Source organism: Myxine glutinosa, chromosome 5, assembly GCF_964187855.1.
Source record: "Myxine glutinosa chromosome 5, kmMyxGlut1.1, whole genome shotgun sequence".
In the NCBI taxonomy this organism is placed as follows: Eukaryota; Metazoa; Chordata; class Myxini; order Myxiniformes; family Myxinidae; genus Myxine; species Myxine glutinosa.
Window position 1 is genome coordinate 44,805,751 of NC_136265.1, and position 26,552 is coordinate 44,832,302.

At 44.9% G+C, this 26,552-nt stretch overlaps 1 protein-coding gene and 1 long non-coding RNA gene across 8 annotated transcripts in view; one reads left to right on the top strand and one right to left on the bottom strand.

Annotated features, from left to right (window-relative positions):
- BACC1 (BPTF associated chromatin complex component 1) overlaps nt 1-26,552 on the bottom strand; it is a 65,907-nt gene that overhangs the window by 26,882 nt on the left and 12,473 nt on the right. The window lies entirely within an intron of this gene.
- On the top strand, nt 19,053-21,776 carry LOC144892020 (uncharacterized). Its single transcript, XR_013623341.1, has 2 exons — nt 19,053-20,750; nt 21,439-21,776. It is a non-coding gene; the product is annotated as an uncharacterized LOC144892020 (long non-coding RNA).

The following is a 26,552-nucleotide window of genomic DNA, read 5'->3' on the forward strand; positions in this document are numbered from 1 at the left end:
CCTTAACTGACATAGACTAAGAATAACTAGCAAGATGTCCGAAAGTTGTCTACGTGAGATGCGGTGGACCTGGGCACGACATTTAATGGGGGAAAAAGGGGAAGGTCGGTTCTACAGAGTGTTATTTACAGGCAATGGGACTAGGGAATGGGGGGTTGGGGATAGTTGGGGAGTATTGGGGAAATAGGGGAGTATTTACAAGCGGATATTGAGGCCAAGTCCCATATCCGCAACAATATATATATATATATTGTTACGGATCCGAGGGACGGCACTCCCGTTAGCAAGGGGGGGGGTTAATCCCCTTGTCCTGTTAAGCTGGCCGTCCGACCGGTCCTGGGGGTATCTCGCCACTCCCGGTCAGCGCTGAATAGGGCAGTAGGCCAATTCGTCCTATGACCTAAGTACCAGCGCCTTCCGGTAAGCGAGGAAATACTCCCGCTCGGGCCGCAGCGTAATGGATGGATTGCGCCGAGCGAAGCGAACTGCGACGCGGCCCGTTAACCAAAGACTAAACCCGATTAAAAATGGTTCGGCCAAAATCGCGCCACAGGTACTCAATTGGGAAAAGACAAAGACGATCGGACGAGAATGAAACCAAAAGAATAAGGAGGAACAGGGGTTTATTAATTATTTACCACAAACCAAAGGAAGAGCAGGAACGAAAGTAATATGAAGAAGAAGACACAGCACAAATCCTTAAACAGTCTTACTTATACCCAGGACAATACAGACAGCACAAACTCACGTACACGAATGGGGATTGCAGGCAGGAATGGCTGGACGGATGAGAGGGGCAGACGGTCCACCGAGCGGGCGGGCAGGGAGGTCCGGGGATCGCGGCACAATGACGAGGTCCCGCTTGAGCGTCCACGCTCCGGTTCAGTGGCGAAAAAACCCGGCAGGCAGCGCGGTTGGTATCGCCCACGAGCGTGCCGACTCTCACACGCCGCAGGATGTTCGCGCCAAGAATGAATGTCCGATGTTCGCTCCTCTCTCCCTCCTCTCTCTTACTCCAACTCAACTTCTCGGTTCGTGCTCCCTCACTCCTCTCTGTAAGCAGTCCCTCGCTCCTCCTTTTATTGCCCTCCCCTAAATCAAGCCGCGGGCTACGAGGGCACGCCTACCGGTTCGCTCACCGCGGTGCTGATTGGTGGTTAAAGGCTTTGACTCCACCTTTGATGACGATGAGGTGCCACGCCCGTGATCTGGCGGCTCCTCCCCCCTCTTCTCCGAGATGGAGCACATGGGCAATGGCGTCTGGGGCGAGCGCTGAGGCGACTGCGGTGGGCAGAGGCACGTACCACAATTTGGAGAGGGAGAGCAAATGGACCGAATGGGGCCTATCTTATTTGATTGATGCAACGTAGAGTCAACTATTGGAAACACAGCCTTACCTGGAACACATAACGGAATAACTATGAAAAGGGCTTATGATTCGCTACGTGTTGCAATGTGGACTAACTAGGGGACGACCTTTGACCTTTACAATGGATGGAGGTATTTACAAAAAGAATTATTTACAAAGGGCATATTTACACAATTTACACAGTGCAGGGTTCTCAAAACCCCAACAATATATATATATATATATATATATATATATATATATATATATATATACAGTGATCCCTCGTTTATCGTGGGGGTTACGTTCCAGAACCCTCCGCGATAGACGAAAATCCGCGAAGTAGCGACCATATTTTTATTTTATTATTTATATATATTTTAAAGCTTTATGACCCTCCCCACACTCTTATTAACCTTTCCCACACTCTTATTAACCTTTCCCATACTCTTATAAACACTTCCTATACTCTTAAACACTTTTTACACTCTTAAACATCCGTAATTTTAACAACATATAAAATTATAATGGGTACTCACCATTGAAGATACTGTAGCGACCCATGGGTCCCCCAAGCAAGACCAGCATCAGAATCTCCTTGCTCCAGCCGGTGACGTCACCGGCGGGGATCCGCGACACCAGAGTGGCTGGTCACGTGACCACCAAAGCGTGCCGCGCGTGCGGGTATAATCAGCTACACCTGTTGATCACGTGACCACCGAAGCACGCCACGCTTGAGAGGCGTGGCTTTCGGTTTCGGTTTCTGGTTGTGCTTTATAATGCAACCCGATAAACGGGCTTTTCAGTGTTCCCGAGTTGGTTTTGAGAATAAATATCTTCTCGGACGAGTTTGTGTCTTGCCCGTCATTTCGTCCGTATCAAGCAAGAGCCCCGGCTCTTCAATACTACAACTTGCGTGATGAAGATGATGATGAATTAGCTGTGCAGTACTGATGACGATGAAGGTGATGACGATGATGAATGTACTGCACAGCCAGAAAGAGCATTACAGTTACCCATTACGTGGGTAACTAGCGCAAGTGGAAGCTGCCGCATCTATGTTTTCCATACGCACGACTCTTTGTCTCTTTGTCTACTCTTCTACTGTACACTATGTACAGTATTTTATTTCTTGTAATATGTTTTAATTACTGTATTTTTCTTATTTTTTTACGTTTTTTAATTTTTTAGGCTAGAAAATGCTTATTTTACCACAAAAATATTTAAAATAATAGTATATAAAAATACATTTATACCACAAAATCCCGCGATACAGCGAAAAATCCGCGATATAATTTTACATATACTAGCGAGAAAAACCCACGATGTACCGAAGCCGCGAAAAGTGAACCGCGATATAGCGAGGGACGACTGTGTATATATATATATATATATATATATATATATATATATATATATACAGTGATCCCTCGTTTATCGCGGGGGTTACGTTGCAGAACCCCCCGCGAGACGAAAATCCGCGAAGTAGCGACCATATTTTTATTTTATTATTTATATATATTTTAAAGCTTTATGACCCTCCCCACACTCTTATTAACCTTTCCCACACTCTTATTAACCTTTCCCATACTCTTATAAACACTTCCTATACTCTTAAACACTTTTTACACTCTTAAACATACGTAATTTTAACAACATATAAAATTCTAATGGGTACTCACGATTGAAGATACTGTAGCGACCCATGGGTTCCCCAAGCAAGACCAGCATCAGAATCTCCTTGCTCCAGCCGGTGACGTCACCGGCGGGGATCCCCGGTGCCAGAGTGGCTGGTCACGTGACCGCCAAAGCGTGCCGCGCGTGCGGGTATAATCAGCTACACCTGTTGATCACGTGACCGCCGAAGCACGCCACGCTTTAGAGGCGTGGCTTTCGGTTTCTGGTTGTGCTTTATAATGCAGCCCGATAAACGGGCTTTTCAGTGTTCCAGAGTTGGTTTTGAGAATAAATATCTTCTCGGACGAGTTTGTGTCTTGCCCGTCATTTCGTCCGTATCAAGCAAGAGCCCCGGCTCTTCAATACTACAACTTGCGTGATGAAGATGATGATGAATTAGCTGTGCAGTATTGATGACGATGAAGGTGATGACGATGATGAATGTACTGCACAGCCAGAAAGAGCATTACAGTTACCCATTACGTGGGTAACTAGCGCAAGTGGAAGCTGCCGCATCTGCGTTTTCCATACGCACGACTCTTTGTCTCTTTGTCTACTCTTCTACTGTACACTATGTACAGTATTTTATTTCTTGTAATATGTTTTAATTACTGTATTTTTCTTATTTTTTTACGTTTTTTAATTTTTTAGGCTAGTAAATGCTTATTTTACCACAAAAATATTTAAAATAATAGTATATAAAAATACATTTATACCGCAAAATCCCGCGATATAGCGAAAAATCCGCGATATAATTTTACATATACTAGCGAGAAAAACCCGCGATGTACCGAAGCCGCGAAAAGTGAACCGCGATATAGCGAGGGATGACTGTATATCTATATATATCTATATATATCTATATATATCTATATATATCTATATATATCTATATATATATATATATATATATATATATATATATATATATATATATGTATATGTATATATATATATATATATATATATATATATATATATATATATATATATATATATATATATATATATATATATATATATATATATATATATATATATATATATATATATATATATATATATATATATATATATATATATATATATATATATATATATATATATATATATATATATATATATATATATATATAGTTCCGGAACCCGATGTCGGCCTATGGTTCCCCTTCGAGGGGAGATTAGTCCCCTCGTTTGTTACTGACCGACGGGGTCCCTGAAGCTGCACCGCGACCTCCGGAAAGGCCGGTGAGCAGCTTCGTTCGTGACCGCGGATAAGATGGTAATTTGCCGAGCGGATGGCAGCCGCGGCCCGAACCGTTAACAAAAACTAACCCGATTCTGAACGTTGGCCAAATCGTGCCACAGGTATTCAATTTGGAAAAGACAAAGACGACGGATGTGAAGAAGAAGACAAGAGGTAGGAAATACGAATATGATTTATTATTACTATTTACAACCAAAAGAAACCAAGGAGAAGGAAGCATAATAAAATAAAGGCAGAAAGAGGGACGGACCAGAAGGACACAGTGAAACTCTAGCTTACCTATAAACAGTCTTACTTAACCCAGGACAAGACACACAAAACAGACTACGAGCAAACTCACACGAATGGGGAATTGCAGGCAGGAATGGAAGGACTGGAAGGAGAGGAACGCTCCGCTCGAACCGGAGCACGGTCGGCCTGGGAGTCAGCAGCCGCCGCCCTTCCTCGATCGGCACGTCCAGCAGCCGCCGTCAACGCCCTAGCTGCGGTCGTGCGGGCTGCCGCGATACGAGCACCCTGGCGGATTTCAAGGCTGCGGTGGTTCAAAGCTGCTTCTCGGGCTCACCTCAGGACGCGTCTCCCGTCTCTCTCTGATGCTCGTCTCTCTCTGAAGCTCGTCTGGACTCATCTGCCGTCTCTGGCGCAACTCTCGGTGGGGGCTGATGCAACGGGTTTTATAACCCCGCCCTCTTGAGCCATACCCACTCATTCTTGGTTGGTCGTAGGGGCTTCTTGGCTCCACCTCTTGATGACGATGGGCGGGCCACGCCTTTCTTCTCCGGGTTGGAGCACATGGGCAATGGCGGCGAATGCAGATGGCAATCGAGGCTTTGGGAATGGGGCTTTGGGAATGAAAGGGGATCTACCTTATTTCACTTGGTGCAATGGAGAATGTCAACTGGTGGGAACAGAGCCTTAACCTACACAGAATAAGGAAATAACTACCAACAAGGAGGAAATCTATGATTGGTTAACGTGATGGTATATGATCTAACTAAGGGATGCCCTTTGACCTTTATACACAGAATGGAGGCAGGAGGGTGGTCTTTACAATTCATTACACAATAAAAAAAAACTCAATTCTCATATCCACAACAATATATATATATATATATATATATATATATATATATATATATATATATATATTGTTGCGGATATGGGATTTGCATCCATCCATATCCGCTTGTAAATATTCCCCTATTTCCTCAATACTTCCCAACTCTCCCCAATCCCCCATTCCCATTTTCTGTAAACAACACTCTGTAGACCCGACCTCCCCCTATTTCCCCCATTAAATGTCGCACCCAGGTTCACCGCATCTCATGTAAGACAACTATAGGACATCTTGCGACTTATTCTTAGTCTATGTCAGTTAAGGATTCGTTTCCATTAATTCTGACCCTTCGTTGCACCAGAATGTGATTGTATGGCACCGTTAGGAAGTTTAGGACCTCCCAATACCTCCCCGCAGCTCTTCCTCACAGTTCAGCAACAACAACAACAACAACAACGAGCCGCCATCGAACATCTGCTCGACGGGGTTACCAAACAGGGGCTCCCTGTCAGCTCCTCGTCAAGGGCGGAGCCCGGTAACCCCCGCACCCAATGGAAGCGGCGGACCGGCCCCAGTGGGGCGGAACCAACCAGCCGAGGGTGTGTCACTCCCCGCTGAGCATGCGCAGTGAGAGGGAGGTGACGTCAGATGCGCGCTGAGCTTGGAGCAAGCAAGACCACCTCCGAGCGCTGTGAGGCCTCCCTGCATCTTTTGGACCGTGCTTTATCCTGTCCCCGGGCCAAGGTGCACCTTGTGCTATCGACCTACCTGTCCCTTCCTGCCATCAATCCCTGTGTAAGTCTACCTTGTCCGTTTGTCCGTGGTCTGTCTGGGTTAAGATAAGACGGTATTTAAGTGCCCATCTCTTCTGTGTCTTTACCTCACTCTGCCTTGTAATCTACCCCCTTTTCTCCACCACTGTAATTATACCCTCCTCCGGAGGTCTTGAGAACTGTACCCCTTGCGTCGTTTCCTCTTTCCCAGTCGTCGTGTCCTTTCCATCATTGATTTAGCATAGCGCGATTTGGCCAACGTCTGGGTGAATCGGGTGAGTGTAAGGGAAGAAAAGGGGAGCAACTGTTCGGCCGCGGTAATCCCACCGCTCGGTAAATAACATCCTAATCCGCGGTCCGTAACAACTGGTGTCGAGGAGTGAGATACGAGGCCCGAACCAAATTTTTAAAACAGCTAAAAAAAAAAAAATTGGTCAAAATTATAAAGTACCGAAATTTGCTTTTGTTTTACAAAAACCCGAATTTTGAAAGTCGCGCTATGGCAGATCAAGACGGCTGTGTTCCGGTAGAGGAGAGTGAGGCAGGGTCGATCCAGGACCAAATTGAGGGACATGAGGAGAGCGAAGCAGTGAGGGCGGCAGGTTCGCAAAATGGCGGCGCTAGGCATGGGGAAGAGGAGCGCGAACAACAGGCCGCGCAGGGGATAGCGGTAGCTGTACGCGTGCCGCCGATGGACATGCAAGTCCTCATGGCGCAAATAGGGGCCCTGTTGGCCCAGAATAGCGAGAAATTGAGGAAGGACATGGGGGCCAATAGCCAACGGTTAGAACAAAAGATCGGGGGTTTAAGGAATGACATGGGGTCCAATAGCGAGAAATTAAGGAATGACATGGGGTCCAATAGCGAGAAATTGAGGGAGGACATGGGGACCCAGATCGGAGGATTAGGGAGTAGAATAGAGGGATTAGGAAACAAATTTGAGGGACTAGACAACAAATTTGAGGGATTAGACAATAGATTAGGGGAAATACAGGAGGGGTTAACGGGGGTAGAAAACAGAATGGCCGCTCAAGAGAATCAAATGGAAGGGATGAAAAAGGGGTTAGAGGGGTTAGAAAACAGTATGGAAGGCAAATTGAGGGACATGAGGGACCAAGCGGAAAGGGAAGTTAAACAAATGGGGCAGCAGATAGAGGGGGTCAGAATGGGGTAGAAACTAAATTGGATGCTCACAGGGAGGAAATGGAGCAGATGAGGGTGGCATCTGGGCAGGAGATGCAAGTGATGGGAGGGGGGCTCAGAAGAGGTGTGAGTGAGGAGGTCGGAGGAGTGCGCGAGGAGGTGAGGCACTGTGAGGAGCGCATGGAGTAGGAGGTGAGAAAGGGGACTGTAAAATTGCAAGGTGGTATAGAGGAGTTGACGCTGGGAGTGGAACAGCTGACGGAGGGACAAAAATAACTAACGGAGCAGGTTCAAAGGAACACTGCGGTACTAGGAGGGTTAAAAGCGACACAAAACGACATAAAAAATGACTTGATAGCGACACAGAGGCAATGTCAGATGGTACGTGAGGGACTGACAACGAGGTTGGACGAGGTGACAGAGGTAATGGAGACGAAGGACCGGCAGGTGAGGACGCACATAGAAACGGTCAAGGTAGCCTTAGAGGACGAGCTTGAGGAGACGTACCGGGAAATAAAAGAGGTGAAGCAGAAATTAGAAGAAGTGGAAGAAGGGGTGAGCGAAATTAAGAAGCGACGGAGAGGGGATAAGAAAGAGATAAAAGAGGAAGTAAAATAATTGGTCCAAAGTCTGTGTTCGGATCGTGATGATGTGCTCATTAACCGGATGAGGGATTCGCAGGTGATGGAGGAGAAGCGAAGAGAAAGAGGACCCAGTGTAAGTGGTGACCAATATGGTCGTGCGTATGATGCGCCAGGTGATTTAATAAGCTTGGGGGTCGAGATGGACCCGGGTGTTCGTGAGAGGCCGTTGGTGAAGTGTGCAACAGGTCTGGTGTGCGAAAAAGGAAGTGTGCGAGAAAGTCCGACTCTGGGGTGTGAGGAAAAAGTGCGCGCCAAGGAGTGAGGGTGCTGTCGAGAGTGAGTCGGTCGTAGCGCGTGTGCGAGGGAGCACATGGAAGCGCGTAGTGAGGAGTGTTACAGAGGATGTAACGGAAGAGTGTACACCTGTGGTGAGTGTTACGGAGGAAGTAACGAAAGAGTGTGCGCAAGAGGATGCGCGAGAAAGGTGTGTAACGGACAGGTGCATGAGGAAAGAGTGCGCTGTTGAGAGTAAGAGTGAGTGCGCTGTCAAGAGTGGTGGTGAAAGTAGTGAGTGACACGGAGCGTGAGTTGGTTATGACAGGTGAGAGAGGATGTACACCTGGAATGGAAGGATGCACACCTGGAAGGGTAGAGCGTGTGTGGGAATGCACACTGGAATTGGTCGTGAGGCACGTGGTTGGGTGTGCGAGTGAGAGCACACCTGTGATTGTCACAGAGGAGGTGACCGAGGAGGGGGCGCGAAGAGGTGTGTTGGTGAGGTGTGCGAACGGCGAATGTGTGCCAAAGTGTTCGGTGGTCAGGTGTGTGACCAAGTCTGTGAGCGGAATGAGTGTACCTGGGTGTGTAAGAGAAGGTGCAATGACCAAGAGCAGGGAGACAGCTGGATGTATGAGCAAGGAACGGGCTGCGGGGTGTACGGGCGGCGTTGGAGCATCGAGCTCAGTGAGGGTGAAAGGGGTAGCGTATGCGTGTAAGCATGCAGGTGAGGCATCGACGGTAACCGGGTTAGCGGTTAGAGCGACTTATAGCCGAATCGGGCCCTCGGTGCGTGCCGGGTTTCGCGTGCCGCGAGAACCAGTGGGGATCCGAACCGCGGCGGGTCCGAAAGGACCGCCGTACGCGATCCACGCTGGGCCTCGCTTTGAACGGCCGCGTCCGTGCTCCACTAGGCGGAGCGGGCAGCCCGATAGGAAGGGTCGTCATGGCGACCCCTTTTTGTTGAGGCGTTCCAGCAGGTCGAGATCGGGCCATGGGATGGCTCCGTGCCAAGGTGGTGCGTGGGATCTTGGCCCGGGTAAGCGTCCTTCCCTGCACCGAGTGTCGGACGCATCCAGCCGCCGGCACCAAAGAACCCACATTCATTGCTCGGCTGTACGAAGCCGAGCTTTAGAAGTGAATTGGCGCACCGAGAGGATTAGTAAGTAGACTGTAATGACGAGGATAGTGTTTTGGCCCCGAAATTAGAAAAACAAAATTTGATGATTGGCAAAGGATTGGCAGTAATGATTGGCAGATGATGGGTAGTGATTGGCAAATTTTTGATTTGTTGAAATTTGATGTGCAAAATTGGTAGTTGGAGATGCCCCATGTGATGGGATGGCCAATCCACCATCCCTCACAGATGGGGGCAAATGCGCACTAGTTATGGGGTGTATGGCAGTGAAAACTAGCCCGGGTGGGTTAGGATATTGTGTGTAGGGACCTAGAAGATGACATTAGGTAACGTTAAGGTTAGTTAGTGACTGATACCTGTAGTGGGGACGCAGGTAGCTTAGTGTGGATGATAATGACGTGGGAGCGCAATAGTTTAAAGGGAAGACGGAGGAGCACGAGTTTTAGAAGGGAGTCGACAGAGCAGATGATGCAGTATGAATGGAAGTGCTGGTGAGCAGCTTCAAATGAGGCATCGGTGAGGCAATGCTCCGAGGTGTGTGTGAGGGTACAAGTGATGAATGAGAGAGCATTGCGGATGAGTGTCATGGTGAGTAGTGAGTGTTGTGGATCAGCGCGAATGCGCTTGGGGGAGAGAAGGGTGCAGGCAGCACCAAGTATGAGAGCACAGGTGTGCAAGTACAGGTGCGTGGAATATATGGAGCAGAGAATGAGTGGTGTGGAGAGAGTTGGAGTAAGTGGTACGGAGTGGTGTGCGTGGTGCGAAGGTGTGGATGGGGGAAGAGTGGACCCCCATCACGGATACCCGGGGCGGGTAGTGTAAGTGTTAGGTAGAGGGTATAGGTAAATTGTGGTTGGATATTGGCATCTGTGGTGCGGGTGGAAGAATGATGATTGGATGGGTGCATTAGTGTTGTGGAAATGGCTGGGCGTGTAGCCTGTTAGTGTGTGTAGTTGGTTTGGGCACTCCACCACTGTGAGGATGTCGGCCAGGTGAGGCCGCAGGTGGGCTCTGGGAGCCGGTAGTGGTGGATGGGGCCCGAGGATCCGGAGGACGGACCCGGGTAGCCCAGTGCCAGAGGGCACCAGAGGGGTGACAGAGCCAGGAGGGGCCTTCCCCAGTTAGATAGGTTAGGGTGAGGAGCAGGTAAGCTCGGGTGGCAACTGCAGTGGTGGAGGTGTGCAGGTGGGTAGACCTGCTGGGAGAGCTAAACGTCGCAGCCCAGAAATTGTGCAAGGGCACCGGGAGATGAATCGGGGGAGTGAGACCCCAAATTGAGAAGCACCACAGTTTGGTCAATGGGAATTGGTTTTTAGAACCCATAGTGTAAGTTGGCCAATGGATTGGCAGGGAAAGACCCTGGGTAGTGTAAAGTGTGTTAATGTCATTTAGGAAACTAGGGCATTGCCCGTACTATATCTATATCTAAAATTATATCCCCCCCCTCTATTTACATGAAATGGTTTGGTCCAAAGCGAACGGCTTCCGGAGTTTGGTAAAGAAATCGCCATCGCGTGCACAAACGCGCAGGAAAGCGAATGAATCGCAAATTCGGTTTTATTAGTTTTAAAACATAGTTTAACGCCAACATAGTTTGCAAACGTGAAATAAATGAATACGCTCTCAAATGTGCCATCCGAGGCAGAGTGTGTCCGCCACGTTCGGCACACGCGATCGTTCGCTGCTCTCTGATTGGTTGAATCGTTTTTTGGACATAGCTCGGTAAGTAATTGTCCGATTAATATGAAACCTTGAAAAGGCACATCCTCGGGTCCCCAGCAATATACCTGGCAAGTTAAAAGTATATCGGACCCGTGGTTGTCGAGAAACAGCGGTCACAGACAAACAGACGTACAAACGTACAGAGATTACTGGAATTATAGATAGATAGTTAGGATTGATGAACCTGTCGCACCATACGCAGCCACTTACCTGAGGTGATGATGATGACTCCACACCTGTGTTTCCTTTGTTTTGTGTTGCAGGAAAGGAGAATTGCTGTTTGGATTTGTGAGACGCATCACGACGTGGATGAGACATTGGGGTGATTCCATCTCTCCCTCCTTAGGAGAGACTGATGATGAATTGGTGATGGCAAATTTTGATGAGAGTTGGAAATGGCAAATTTGATTGGTTAGGAGGGAGAGAAGACGAATTTGGTTTATGGGAGGAACGGGGAAGACAATAGGGACGTTTGTTTGATGTGTAAAGTAGATGTTTATGGGTAGTGTTGTGTTTTGTGGATACAGTAAGGGGTAAGGGAGGGGCAATGTAGGTTACCTGGTTGGGGGGGGGGGGCGTACGGTAGGAACGTACCTGTCTCACCTGGTTCCCATGTGCCCCCAGTGTGCATTACCTTGTATTGCATGCACTTTTGCGCCCTTACCACCTTACTCACTTGTCTTCTTTTGTCTCCCACCTCCGAGGATCTGGCTTTGGGGCAGAGAGAGAGGAGAGAGAGGTGCTGGCTCCGCAGTTGTGGGCCTGTACTTCCGCTGCTTGCTGCCTGGATCGATACACCATATGGACCGCAGTTCTTTTGCGGTCAAGCACCACCCGTGGATGGACCTTTGGGTCAACGTGGCACCTATGCCATACAGGTGAACCACTTTTAGTTGGCCCCCCTGACGGCCACAATGAAGAAATGGCCGCGGTTGGCGCCTTTCTTTATTTCTAAAGAAGCCAGAAGGCCAACTGCACTCCATGAAGGCAAGACCAGCGGCAGAACATCGGCCGGCTGCGACACCACCGGTGACCATGGACACTTAATTGTGCATTGTTATTGAACACTTTATTGGTGCACCGGATGGTGCTGACTGTGCATAATGGGGTGGTGCTTTTGGTGCTTGGAAGGGGTGCTCTGCACATTATTAAAGGCCGTAGGGCCACAGGGCACTCGTGGGTTGGTGTATCGATGCTGGCATGCGTGCTCTCCCTCTGCATAACATCTGCATGTGTTCCTCAAAGAACAGGTCCTGGATCGTAGTGTAAATATCAGTGTAGTCTTGTATAAATGATGCTCCCTACCAGCTGTATGTTTAGTTTGAGGATGCTTTCCGCGATTCGGTTATCCTGTGGGTGTGTTTCTGTTAGGAGAAGGGTGCAACGTCGCAGGGGGACATATTTACTCATTTGTGAATATCTGTAAAACTGTCGCACTCAGGTTTGAGTTAATAGTAGAGGGAACTACATCTGAGTGCCACACTAAAGTAGGTAAAAATTTATCGGGTCGGGACGCCCCGAGGTCGAGAAGGGTGCAGTGTTGCGGATATGGGATTTGCATCCATCCATATCCGCTTGTAAATATTCCCCTATTTCCTCAATACTTCCCAACTCTCCCCAATCCCCCATTCCCTCATTCCCTAGTCCCATTTTCTGTAAACAACACTCTGTAGACCCGACCTCCCCCTATTTCCCCCATTAAATGTCGCACCCAGGTTCACCGCATCTCATGTAAGACAACTATAGGACATCTTGCTAGTTATTCTTAGTCTATGTCAGTTAAGGATTCGTTTCCATTAATTCTGACCCTTCGTTGCACCAGAATGTGATTGTATGGCACCGTTAGGAAGTTTAGGACCTCCCAATACCTCCCCACAGCTCTTCCTCACAGTTCAGCAACAACAACAACAACAACAACAATGAGCCGCCATCGAACATGTGCTCGACGGGGTTACCAAACAGGGGCTCCCTGTCAGCTCCTCGTCAAGGGCGGAGCCCGGTAACCCCCGCACCCAATGGAAGCGGCGGACCGGCCGCAGTGGGGCGGAACCAACCAGCCGAGGGCATGTCACTCCCCGCTGAGCATGCGCAGTGAGAGGGAGGTGACGTCAGATGCGCGCTGAGCTTGGAGCAAGCAAGACCACCTCCGAGCGCTGTGAGGCCTCCCTGCATCTTTTGGACCGTGCTTTATCCTGTCCCCGAGCCAAGGTGCACCTTGTGCTATCGACCTATCTGTCCCTTCCTGCCATCAATCCCTGTGTAAGTCTACCTTGTCCGTTTGTCCGTGGTCTGTCTGGGTTAAGATAAGACGGTATTTAAGTGCCCATCTCTTCTGTGTCTTTACCTCACTCTGCCTTGTAATCTACCCCCTTTTCTCCACCACTGTAATTATACCCTCCTCCGGAGGTCTTGAGAACTGTACCCCTTGCGTCGTTTCCTCTTTCCCAGTCGTCGTGTCCTTTCCATCATTGATTTAGCATAGCGCGATTTGGCCAACGTCTGGGTGAATCGGGTGAGTGTAAGGGAAGAAAAGGGGAGCAACTGTTCGGCCGCGGTAATACCACCGCTCGGTAAATAACATCCTAATCCGCGGTCCGTAACAATATATGTATATATATATATATATATATATATATATATATATATATATATATATATATATATATATATATATACACACACATATACAGTGCATTCAGAAAGTATTCAGACCCCTTCACTTTTTTCACATTTTGTTATGTTGCAGCCTTATGCTGAAATCGTTCAAATTCATTTTTTCCCTCATCAATCTGCACTCAATACCCCATAATGACAGAGAAAACAGGATTTTAGAAAGTTTTGCAAATTTATTAAAAAGAAAAAACTGAAATATCACATTTACATAAGTATTCATACCCTTTGCTATGACACTTGAAATTTAGTTCAGGTGCCTCCCATTTCTCTTGATCATCTTTGAGATGTTTCTACACCTTGATTGGAGTCCACCTGGGGTAAATTCAATTGATTGGACATGATTTGGAAAGGCACACACCTGTCTATATAAGGTCTCACAGCTGACAATGCATATCAGAGCAAAACCAAGCCATGAGGTCGAAGGAACTGCCTGCAGAGCTCAGAGACAGGATTGTGTCGAGGCACAGATATGGGGAAGCCTACAAAAAAAATTCTGCTGCATTGAAGGTTCCCAAGAGCACAGTGGCCTCCATAATTCTTAAATGGAAGAAGTTTGGAACAACCAGGACTCTTCCTAGAGCTGGCCGCCCGGCCAAACTGAGCAATCGGGGGAGAAGGGCCTTGGTAAGAGAGGTGACCAAGAACCCGATGGTCACTGGCTGAGCTCCAGAGATCCTGTGTGAAGATGGGAGAAACTTCCAGAAGGACAAGCATCACTGCAACACTCCACCGTTCTGGGCTTTATGACAGAGTGGCCAGATGGAAGCCTCTCCTCGGTGAAAGACACATGAAAGCCGGCTTGGAGTTTGCAAAAAAGCACCTAAAGGACTATCAGACTGTGAGAAAGAAGATTCTGTGGTCTGATGAAACCAAACTTGAACTTTTTGGCTTCCTGTGTGGGGATTGAAATTCCTTTGTGGGGCGAGTGTGGCAAAATTCTGACTCGACCCGGGACTCATACCCACAAACTTCATCACTTACGCGGTGACAGCCCACCGAGCTATTTTATATATACATACTAGCTTGGCTCGGCTCGCTGCGCTCGCCTCACCATGTGTCGTCACAGAGGAACGGGCTTGTTTTAGCTGAGGATAATGACTGTACCTGAGTTGCTGTGTTGTCATGATTTACATCAATCATTTTCCAAACAATAATTTTGCACAAATTTATTTGCAGTGTTTGTCATATTAAATTTTTATAAGCAATTTAGGTTGAAAAAAATATACAAAAATTAAATATACGTCCACACGTGATGAGTAGGTGCAGACTGGAAGTTTGGGGCGATTACAACTCGCCACCACGTAATTAAAAACACCTCACCACCACGTGATTAAAAACATCTCACCACCAAGTAATTCAAAACACCTCACCACCAAGTAATTCAAAACACCTCACCACCAAGTAATTCAAAACACCTCACCACCAAGTTGTTCAAAACACCTCACCACAAAGTAATTCAAAACACCACACCACCAAGTAATTCAAAACACCTCACCACCACATAATTCAAAACACCTCACCACCAAGTAATTCAAAGACCTCACCATCACGTAATTCAAAACACCTCACCACCACGTAATTCAAAACCACCACCACGTTATTAAAAACACCACAACCATGGAAAAAAAGTTTCAGGGAGTAATCCAGTGACAACACAGACACTGCCCAGATATGTAGATATATATGTAGCTAAATATGTAGATATATGTACTATGTAGATAAATGACTGTACTCGAGTTGCTGTTTTTCATGGTTTACACCAATCATAATTCAAACAATTATTTTGCACAAATGTTTTTGTAATATACGTGATATTACATTTCATAAACAATTGAAGTTGAATTATTATTATTATTATTTTTTCAAAAAAATTTCCCCAAAAAATACAAAAATTGATTTCAAATTTTTTCAAAAACCATACGCTTAGGACATACACACGGGAGAGGTAGGTGCATACCAGAAGTTTGGTAGGATTTTGCAAAAGTTAGAATTGCTGTGTTGTCATGATTTACACCAATCATAATACAGACAATTATTTTGCACAAATGTATTTGTTGTGTTTGTGATATTACATTTTATAGGCAATTTAGGTTGAAGATTTAGGTTGAATGTTTTTTTTTTCTTTCAAGAAAGAACCCCTCAGCACATACATAGGGGAGGGGTAGGTGCAGACTGGAAGTTTGGGACGATTACACCTCACCACCACGTAATTCAAAACACCTCACCACCAAGTAATTCAAAACACCGCACCACCACGTAATTCAAAACACCTCACCACCACGTAATTCAAAATACCTCACCACCAAGTAATTCAAAACACCGCACCACCAAGTAATTCAAAACTCCTCACCACCACATAATTCAAAACACCTCACCACCAAGTAATTTAAAACACCTCACCACCAACTAATTTAAAACACCTCACCACCAAGTACTGTAATTTAAAACACCTCACCCTCACATAATTTAAACACCTCACCACCAAGTAATTCAAAACACCTCACCCCCATGTAATTTAAAATACCTCACCCTCACGTAATTTAAAACACCTCACCACCAAGTAATTTAAAACACCTCACCACCATGTAATTCAAAACACCTCACCCCCATGTAATTTAAAATACCTCACCCTCACGTAATTTAAACACCTCACCACCAAGTAATTCAAAACACCTCACCACCAAGTAATTCAAAACACCTCACCACCAAGTAATTTAAAACACCTCACCACCAAGTAATTTAAAACACCTCACCACCAAGTAATTTAAAACACCTCACCACCACATAATTCAAAATGCCTCACCACCACATAATTCAAAACACCTCACCACCAAGTAATTTAAAACACCTCACCATCAAGTAATTTAAAACACCTCACCACCAACTAATTTAAAACACCTCACCACCACGTAATTATAAACACCTCACCACCACGTAATTATAAACACCTCACCACCACGTCATTTAAAAACACCTCACTACCACATAATTCAAAATACCTCACCACCACGTGATTCAAAACCACCACCACGTTATTAAAAACACTTCACAACCACGGAAACAAAACTTTGAGGGAGTCGTTAAGTGACAACACAGACACTGCCCAGATGTGTAGATATATAGATAAATGACTGTACCCGAGTTGCCGTTTTGTCATGGTTTACACCAATCATAATTCAAACAATTATTTTGCACAAATGTATTTGTAATATACGTGATATTACCTTTGATAAACAATTGAAGTTGGAAAAGAAAATTTTCCCGAAAAAATTCCAAACAAAAAAATAAATTGGGAAAATTTTTCAAATAAAATACCCTTAAGGCATACTGACGGGAGAGATATGTGCATACCAGAAGTTTGGTACGATTTCACAAAAGTTTGAGGGAGTAGTTCAGTGACAAGACAGACACTGCACAGATATATATATATATATAGTATGTATGTGACAAGGACGAAATGATTAGATTTTCGTGAAGATCTGGATCCGATAATTTTTTTAAGTGATTCTTCACTATTGAGAGATAGGGCTATTGATATCTGCGCTATTGATGGATTTGGATGAAATGGACAGGGTGTGTGTGTGTGTGTGTGTGTGTGTGTGTGTGTGTGTGTGTGTCAAGGACGAATCGATTCCGTTTTTGTGAAGAGTCGAATACGAGTTTTTTAACTTTTGAGTGATTCTTCACCATTGTCATAGGGCCAACCAAGATACAATACAGCATTTACAAAATGAAGCATCGTACAAATACCTCAGAGTGGAGGCCACCAAATATGTCACAAATACACAAATCAATTGCCAAAAGGGTGTTTGTTCTTTTTGTTGTCAATACAATTCTGTTTATTCTTGGCCCCTGTCTTTCGTAAATTTCGCATTTCGTAGTGTCTTGCAATCGATGGCAGAGATTTTACGGCAGAGAGTTTCACGACAGTTTCTCAGTCTGCGCACGCATGAATGGCATTCGATAGCTTATGGAGTATTGTACTTGTATTGTTTTTATTTCATCCAATATTTTTTGGTTATGCTCGGGGTACAATACCCAAGAGACAATGTCACTTCCTCCCATTGTAATCACTCCAGCTGTTATTGTGCTAGGCTGGTGGACAACATTGAGAGACAGAAGCACAATTCGGCGATTTTGCGATGTGTTGTGGCATCCATCTATTTTGTTAGTTCTGAAAACACTTGAGAACAAAAGGTATGGCTTTTGAAGGGTTATGACTTCACTGTATAGTAGCTTTTCAGCATATTATTTTGTACACATTTGATTGGGCAGACATTTCTTTCCCATGCCACCCCCAAATAGAGTACAGTACATACTCCATGATTGTAAGGAAGTCAGTCTTAGGGGAGAGGGAAGTGGGGGAAATAAATTAAATATTTGACAAACATTCATCTCGTGAATACAACAGCAGATAAAATTGGACAAAAATTACTCATGAAATGTGATTCTCCAAGCAGTGCGCACGCTGCCCAACCAGATGCATGCCCTGAGGCCCATTAGCAGAATGTTTTTAATATTTATGAGAAATAATTTTTTTAACTCAGCAAAAAAAAAAAAAAAAAAAATGCGCCCGTGATAATCATCATTGTAACCACAAAACAAGTCTTGAACCGCTCAAGCTAACTGGGTTCAAGACTTCTCAAAACTTTTAGTTTTGCTCATTTTCAAATAGGAAAGAATCTTGTTACAGTTCCATTTACTCCCAAATAATAAATGTTTAATGATTCAAATGATTAACACTCAAAAAAAACAAAAAAACTTACTGGACAACTCCATTGATAAATCATGTTAATGAAACGAAACTCTGTACATCGTCAGCAACTGAGAGACAAAGTTAAACTACGAAAGGTTGTGGAAGACACGGGAAAAAATATTTAACTAGAGCGAAGTTGATGACGAGCCATCGTAAGTCATGATGCTTCCCACCGAAAACAAACTTGAAAGATGGCACAAAGTTACACCAAGAATGACCCAATATTAAATTTTGAGTTAAAAATGAATCTTCTGTTTAAATCTAAAACCCCTTCGGGCATGAACCTGGGATCAAATCCAAACAAGAATGACCACACAGTGGTCACAACCTGCGACAAAATCCGGTAATGGGCCAAAGAGGAAACACGCATTTAAAGCTCTCTTAAAAGATGAACAGCGCGATTGGGACACACACATTTAACCCTTTGAGTGCGGATGACATCCAGTAGTAAGGGAAACATATGAAAATCTGTAAACTAAATTGTTACCAAAAAATTTCTTCACCAATATGTTTGTAAAGGTGTGTAATAACATGTGTTAAAATGTTGAAGGTCAACTCCCGTGGGAAACCCAGAAAAAAAGCTGTTGAATTCGGGTACCGAAAAATTATTTTCGAGAATTTTTTTTTTTTTTAATCGGCCCTTAAGTAACTTATGAGGGGTCAAATAAGGGTTTTTCATGATTCTGAGTTGATTGTTAACATTTATATTTCACCACAGACACTCCTTTGTGGAAAAATAATTTCTAAATATATCTCATTTTCTACTTTGCAGGACATGGAGTCTAGCAATATGGATGAAGACGTTACTCCACCTGTGCTCAATTGCTTCATCTGTGCACGCTCGGATACACCAGCTGAAAGGCTCATACAGGCAACTCCAAAGGGATACTCAACTTTATTGAAACAAGCAGAAACTGTCGAAAATGTTACTGTTGTGGAACGTATGAAGGAGGCTCAAAAGGAAGGAAAACTGAGGTACCACCAGAAGTGTAAAAATGATCTGTACAACAACTTTGTTGCAACCACCAAGAAGTCAGCTCAAGCATCAAAGGCAGAGAAAGAGTCATCAAAGTTGAAGAGAAGACGCACTACTTGTGAGTTCAGTTCATCAACTGGCTGCAGTTCTAGAAGATCACAGTCAGTTGACCTCCTGTATAAGGATGTATGCATTCTTTGCAACCAACCAGCCCAGCTCTACAAAAATAATCCAGCACAAGCTAGAAAGAAATACAGAGTGCCAGATAATTTGACTGCAGATACACTGAAGGCAAGCTTGCTGAAGACAGCAAGGAGTCGCGGGGATGACTGGGGCACTGAAGTCACTGGACGCCTGGAAGGGATCAACGACTTGGTAGCAGAAGAAACACTGTACCATTTGCGATGCAAACTTATGTTTGCGAGAGGTGACAGTTTGTCCAAGACTGATGAGGAAGGAAAAAGGAAGAGAGGACAGAGGAGTATTGATGAGGAGCGAGAGGCAGTTTTTATTGAATTCTGCGAATGGTTAGACTCAGAATTAGAGCATGGGGTAATGAACATGGACCAAGTCCATGAAAAGCTGCAGGAGGTTGATCAGTCACCAGAGAAGAGCCTTTCTTATTCAAAGCATTGGCTGAAGATAAAACTTCTAGAGAAATACTAAGACACCTTGTATTTCACAACACAGGAAAGAAGGGCAGATGTACTCTGTCTCAAAGATGGCACCGACAATATTCTGCGAGAGCATCATGCTAATCTTGACCATGGAGATGAGAAGACTCAGATCATAAAGACGGCACTCAAGTTCATAATCCAATGATATTGCCTTGATTGATTTAGGTCCAAAGTCATACCCCACCACACACAGTATGACTGACATCGATCGTCAGCTGACACTTGTTCCTGCAAGCCTTCAGATGTTCTTGAGACCGATTGTCAAGACAGACGAAAGAGTTGCCGTTTGGGGGCAGAATTTTATTAAGGCCTGTCGACCTCGGTCTGGAGTATTGCCACACCAAATGGGGCTTGCCATACAACTTGATCATAGATTTGGGTCAAAATGGATGCTCAACAAGTTCCACCAGCTGGGATACACTGAGTCTTACACGGAGACACAAAACTACAAATACTGCTTCCTTAATAGTAGGAGTGGAGATGATGTTCCAGATACTTCTGGCACTCTTGACACCATTGTGGAGGAAACCGATGAACAGATCAATGATGAGGTTGCTGTTGATGCTGCGCTTGAGGGCAAATCTACCCGTCATTCCAAGGTTGGGTGGTTTTCACCTGCTGAAGTCTTATCTTGGATCAATGGGTAACATCATGGAAGATTCTGGACTACTAGATGTGATCCAGTTGATCTATCCTGGAAGTACGACAGCCAACCACATCATGGATGGAGGATGTTTTGACAAGGCAATCCGTGTACACCTCCTCATCGATGCAGCCATCTATCAACACATCATGAAACTTGCCTTCACTGAGGAGGAGCGTGGTGACATGAAGACCTTCATGGAGAAGGTGGCTGATGGGAAGATGGGAGCCAGACACTCAGACCCAGTAGTGCCAGTGTTTGAGCAAAGGTTTGAAGAAACCTTCAAACGACTCGCAAAAGGAGGAAGAACACCTGCACTCTGGGTAGAGTACCACCACATGGTAGATGTGATCAAGGTCTTTATCAGAACCGAGCGACTTGCAGACCACAATGGGCATCTGTCCTGCATTGTTACCAAGATGCTTCACATCTTTGCCGCTGCAGGCCATCATCAGTATGCCAGGTACAACATACAGCAGACCACAATGGGCATCTGTCCTGCATTGTTACCAAGATGCTTCACATCTTTGCCGCTGCAGGCCATCATCAGTATGCCCGGTACAACATGTTCTCAAGGAAAGCAGCGGCAGGAGTGATCAAACCAGAGACTCTACCTCCAACAGAGGGTGCAGCTGCACAACATTCACTCTGTGCCTACCTGCAGACCCAGGACTGGATCCTTCTACAGAGCATGTCTCTGAACCCCAGTGACTATGGATGGACAATAGGTGTGCATGGGTATGAGCCAGTTCCAACACTGGACCCCACGGCTCCTGAGGAGCTATTGCAGTTCACGAGCTGTAATTGTCATGGAGATTGCAGCAACCGGCGATGCAGCTGCAAGAAGAATGGGGTCACGTGCATCTCGGCCTGTGGAGTCTGTAACGGCATTACATGCAGAAACTGCAGTCATGATGTTGTTGAGTCTGAAGAAGACATAGACAATGACTGTTGAAACTTCTGACATTGTGAATGAGAAATAACTCTTGAGTATTATATATGTATGTGAAATAAAAGCTACTTTGTGTGTAAATGTAAAAGTGAAAATATAAATGTTAACAATCAACTCAGAATCATGAAAAACCCTTATTTGACCCCTCATAAGTTACTTAAGGGCCGATTTAAAAAAATAAAAATTCTCGAAAATAATTTTTCGGTACCCGAATTCAACAGCTTTTTTTCTGGGTTTCCCACGGGAGTTGAACTTCAACATTTTAACACATGTTATTACACACCTTTACAAACATATTGGTGAAGAAATTTTTTGGTAACAATTTAGTTAACAGATTTGTGAAATATCTCATAAAATGCCCTTACTACAGTGCCACAACCCGCGAAAAAGTTTTGTGTATGGATGACGTTACTACACGTCATCGACTATACCTATAAATAGATCGTCAGTACGTGGTTGCATTCCCGTACCAAAACGCCAAATTAATCCCGTACCGGGGGTATTTTTATCAAAAAAAAATCCCGTACTCACATGGTTGATACGCTATTAAATAATGAACTCGACACCTCAAACCCATGTCACCCTCCCCACGGTTACATCAGAACCAGCTGATTCGTCAAAAACGTCACAGATTGTTTAACCCTAATATGGGGCCATTGAAAAATTACGTAACACGATCTTTTTGTAGTAATTTGCCTAACGTAACGCTTCATTACTGTGCGTTCTGATATACCGTGTGTTCTCACATACCGTGTATTCTGACACGCTTGATTAAACATTACTATTATTCGACATATGATTACATTTTTCGGGGTCCTTCATCGTGAATAACGCTCGACCCAAACAAAGCCAATGGAAATCTGACGCAACAAATCCGGGCGGTGTATATAATCAGCAGAGACCTACACGCCTAATATGTTAGGCCCACAATAAAAACAAGATGGCAGCCATATAATTTTGTCTTGGTGCTATGGTGGGTGGAGTCAAGTGACAGATGTGGGTGTGGTCCAGCAGCTGTCTGGCCAATCGGTTCACATGTTAAAATCAACCCCCAACAAGAACCCCAACCACACCAACAACAACAGCATCGCGAAGCTTTTGTAGACCTGTTGGTACATATGTCATGCGTCCTCCAATGTTTATTGCAGACACAAAGTTTCAATAGATGTTTAAAAATTTGCCCGGAATTTTCTTGTATTTGACTTTTTGACCCTGCCCCAAGACCCCAAAGATAAAATGACACTGCTCATGCACCTTCATGTCATGTGGTGACCTTGATTGGACTGTGGGTTCCATTGTAAGTAGGGTTTGACAAATACAAACAACCCACACTTTGAATTGCTTTTTGACCAAAGTCTAAGGGGCCATCGCTAATCAATACAGTCAGGGTCCGTCATGTTTCCCTTCTCCCGTTTCCCCGTTTCGCACATCATCACCAACTTCGTAGGTATATTTAACAGTCTTACAATCCCGCTTATAAAAGGCATCTAAATTTACTTAGATTATTTATTCCATTTGGCGCAGTCAAAAGTGGACCTTTGTCAAAGCTTTCGCCATGTGGGATGACATCATGGCGTTCCATGGGTGGTGCTTCAAGACCAACGATCATGAGATTGTTGTCTGCTATTGTCACTGTTTATTCTGTTCAGCACTGTATTGTTGTTGTTGGTGATGGTGGTGGTGGTGGTCTATGACCATCACAACCTAACAAATGCTCTTCCAACCCATATCTGATAGTATCAAATATGCTGAAAGGGAAGGGGTTAATTGAGAAAGGAGTGAAGACAAAAAGGAGACATTGGTCAGAGATGAACAGAGAAGTGGAAGGGGTGTGGGGCGTGAGCAGGATACAAACAAGAGGGAGGACAGGGAGGTCATTTTAAAATAAATATATAATAATCTTACCATCTCAACTCCTCAATGTATGGACAACCTCAACTCCTCAACATTCCACCCCTAATCCGAACAACATCCATCTAATCTCAGTGAATGTCAAATGTAGATGGCCCCCTCGTGGTTTTGTAAGTCATGCTTTTATAGTGAAACGAATCAGTTCAGAGATTCTGTGGATTAAGCAGCAGGAGGTAAACATGGATTTGTCCACCGAACAGCCAGAGGATTCATGTCTCGCATTGCAAGGAGCGGTGCTTGGACGTACCTTCCACTATCATTGTCCATTACTTTGAACATAACCAACAGCAGCCTATTTGGACGATTGTGCCTGGCGCATATCCACACTATAGCACGACCACATAAATTAATGGCGTTACTGTTAGTGCTAACAATACAGCTAATCTTGATTAGAGATTTTGACCAGAAAACCAGCACACAAAGACCTTCTCTTTTCAAAAGATGGGATTTCTAACATCCACAAACTAAATGCAGGAGGAATAGCCAGCTTGACACCTCCATCAAAATTAAACAGCATGATCTACAATGCAATGCCCCCTACTGGAACCGCACTACGACGACAGATGTTGTAGAAGTAAAGTATAAAATGTAAAAATGTAAAAGAAATAAAGTATAAAATGTAAAAGATTACTTCACATTACGTAAACTAGCAACCACATATTGAAAATAATGTTACATGGAAGGGGGGGGGGGGGAATCCATAACTAGATTCTGGAAAGTATAGCATGAACCGTGTGAAAGCTTAGCTTATATTACTCTTGTAACAGGGAAAATGTCAGAGCACATCGTATTGTAAAACGTGCACTGAAGAGGCAGTGAGTGTTAATTATAAAGCAGATAGAGTACGTTTGTTGTGTAAACCTGTTTTCGAGCGGGGCCAGGTGAGGACTTGAGCACAAAGGCAAAGCTGGAAAGCACATTGCGCTTTAGGAGGAAACAGCATGGACTGTTTGGCCGGCACACCACAGGCCATGGTGGCGTACTCAGCTGTGAAGCCTTGGAAAGGGGGCGGAAGACTTTTTTTATTGGGGGTGTCCCGTGGGGCAGGACAGCCCGGAAAATGGCATGGCCACAGTTGCGGGTGACCAATGATAGGGACGAGTCGTGCATGATGGAAGTTCCAAAGTTTACAAGAGCCATGATTGTGTGGGGAGTGTCAGTTAGTTGGAGTTGAAGTGGAGACCCCATGTGATCGTTGGGGAGTTTTTAAGTTGGCAGTTGGAGTGGAAAGCGGACCTTTGCAAAAGCAGCACCCCTCTCGTCATCCTCCCGCCCTGTGCCGCACCAGAGCTGTGCAACACCAGCATGCACGGGCCATATGGACCCACAGCCAGCTCAGGCCTTGCTCAAGCCCTCACTCATTCCCCATTGTTGTGCGAGTGCCGGTATTTATTTTTAGCGACATAGTTGGGTTCGCCTTTGGTCATTTTTCTCCTCTATACACAATTTTGCATGACCCATCATCCCTATCTGTGTCTGTCGACGGCTTGGTGTGTTTGTTTTCTGAAGTCACCCTTTTCATCCTGTCACCCTTTCCCCCATATTCATTACTTTTAATAAACCCCATTATAACTATGACGTTTTCCTGCCTTTTGCCTCCTGCACGTTGTGCCGCCAAATTCGGCCTCAGATTGGAGCGATCCTTGGGGAATAGTGCTATAATCGAACGCAGTATTTTAATCACCATTTTGGTTGTTCGCAGGGGGGGGGGGGGGGGGGTATTATACCCCCGGCACAGACGGACCATCTGACGTGACAATATGTATCAATCGATCAAGAAAATGCAGCAGGCTCTTGATATAGTGTCGGTGCTGCCAAAGGAGTTCCTGGATAAAGGGTTGTTTATGCTGGGTTGTTTTCTGTTGCCTTCCTGCCTACAAGTCATGGCAGAAATTTGCTATTCGATAACTCGCCTACCCTTCATCAAAGACACCGTGGGATCTTTAACATCCACCAATGACAAGTGGCAGATGCGGACACACGGGTCATACGGCCCAATATCCATCCAATGGACGAGGCACACAGCGCATCTCCCTGCATGCAAAACATCAGGGTGACCGTTTATCGCTGGGTAGAGTTTCAAATGGTTTTATAATGAGGATTCCCGCACGGCTCTAGATCAAGCAAAAACAGCTGGTTTTTATCAAATGAAAAAATCTTAAGGGCTTGTTTATGCATTTGACAAAATTTGCATCTGGACTCAGTGGTGCAAGGGTGAGAGCATTCCACCCCCTCCAAGTCCGGGAGGTCGGCGGTTGAAACACAGGCTGAGTCGTACTAAAGTCTTTAAAAATGCTACGTGCTGCTTTCTTGCTTGAGGTTCTGCATTGAAAATGGATAAATTAGGGACAAACAACCATAGGATAGCAAAAATGGCACAGGCTTGACGGGCCTAATGGCCTCCTCCTGCATCGAAGTTCCTTATAAGGGAACGCTTTTCGATAAAATAAAGATCAGAATCATCTAAGTTTATTTATTTACCATTATTAATACAGAGGTTGTAGAGAAAATGCTCGTCAAATGAGATAACAGTGACTCTTATTGAACTATAACGGCACTCGGCAGAGCGCATACCTCCGACAGGATGAACAGTTTACGTTTTGTATCCCGCTGATAGGCCGGATCTGGAACCGGACTTGAACCAAAATGGAATTGGCTTGTTCATATCACACACCCAACCTGTCCACCAAATTGCATCCAAATCCATCCACAATGCTTTGAGATATCCTGTTCATAGACAGACAGACAGGGATGAAAACGTAACCTCTGCAGACCTTTGGTGGTGGAGCCAATAAAGAATATGATGTTGGAGGTGATGTTAAATGAAGAAGGAAAGACAATAATTTATTAGTTAATGGAGAAGAATGAAAGCAAGAAGCATTTGATGGGATTTTGTTTTTTTAAACAAAGAGAGGAAACTGATCGGAGAAAAGAAAAATATAAGGAAGCAAAATTATTAAATAAGGAGGAAAACAAAAA